Source organism: Triticum aestivum, chromosome 4B (genome assembly GCF_018294505.1).
Source record: "Triticum aestivum cultivar Chinese Spring chromosome 4B, IWGSC CS RefSeq v2.1, whole genome shotgun sequence".
Lineage (NCBI taxonomy): Eukaryota > Viridiplantae > Streptophyta > Magnoliopsida > Poales > Poaceae > Triticum > Triticum aestivum.
In genome coordinates, this window is record NC_057804.1 from 77,598,096 (window position 1) to 77,599,544 (window position 1,449).

The window sequence follows — 1,449 nt, forward strand, 5'->3', positions numbered from 1 at the left end:
GTCGCCGCGTCCGGCCCGTGTGCCGCGCGCCCCTGGGGCATCCATGCCCCGCGCCCCGCCACGCCTCTTCTCCCCTCCCTAGCGCGCCTCCTCGACCGGCTCCTCCTGCCGGCGGATCCCGGCGAGCCCCCGCGCTCCGGCCATGGCCACCGGCGCAAGCCGTGCGCCCGCCCTTCGCACGCCCTCCCGTCGTCGCCCGCGCGCGCCCGGCCGCACTTGTTGCCGCCCCGGGCCGCGGCCTCCTCTCGGCGCCCTCCTCCGGCGACCGTCTGCCTCGCCACGGCCATCTACGGCGCCCGACGCCGTGCTGCATCGCCCCCCCCTCCGCTCCTGCGGTTCGTCGCCCGGGTCGGGCGCCTACAACGCCCGCACCCCGTACCCAGCACCCGCTAGGCCCCCCCGGGCCACTGACTAGGGGGCCCCGCCCCAGAACGGTTTCAAAAAAAAAGAAAAAAATTTAATTAAATTAAAAATATAAATAAATAAATAAGTAAATAGATAGATAAACTTAAATATTAATTAATTAATTAACTAAATAATTAACTTAATTAATTCTTTTTAAAGTAACTAATTAAGATTAATTAACCTAATTAACTGATTAACTTAATTAACTAAAATAGTCAATGACATGCGGGACCCACACGTCAGCTTGACCCAGTCAACACCTCTGTTGACTGCTGACGTCATGCTGACATCAGCAAGCACTATTCTGGATAATGTTGAATTAAAATATATAAATTAATCCTAAAAATGATTCAAAAACTTTAAAAATTAATATAAAATAAATCATAGCTCAGATGGAAAAACTTTCTACATGAAAGTTGCTCAGAACGACGAGACGAACCCGGATACGTAGCCCGTTCGTCCACCACACACCCCTAACATATCAAACCCGCAACTTTCCCCCTCCGGTTCATCTGTCAGAAAACACGAAACACCGGGAATACTTTCCCGATTGTTTTCCCCCCTTCACCGGTATCACCTACTACCGCGTTAGGGCACACCGAACACCGCGTATTGCCTTGTTATATTTTGTGATGCTTTGTTTGCTCTGTATTCATTATTTCTTCCCCCTCTTCTCTCCGGTAGACTACGAGACCGACGCTGCTGCTGACCAGTTCGACTACGGAGTTGACGACCCCTCTCTCTTGCCAGAGCAACCAGGCAAGCCCCCCCTTTGATCACCAGATATCGCCTACTCTTCTCTATACTGCTTGCATTAGAGTAGTGTAGCATGTTACTGCTTTCCGTTAATCCTATTCTGATGCATAGCCTGTCATTGCTGCTACAGTCATTGATACCTTACCCGCAATCCTAAATGCTTAGTATAGGATGCTAGTGTTCCATCAGTGGCCCTACACTCTTGTCCGTCTGCCTTGCTATACTACTGGGCTGTGATCACTTCGGGAGGTGATCACAGGCATATACTATATACTTTACACTGTTACA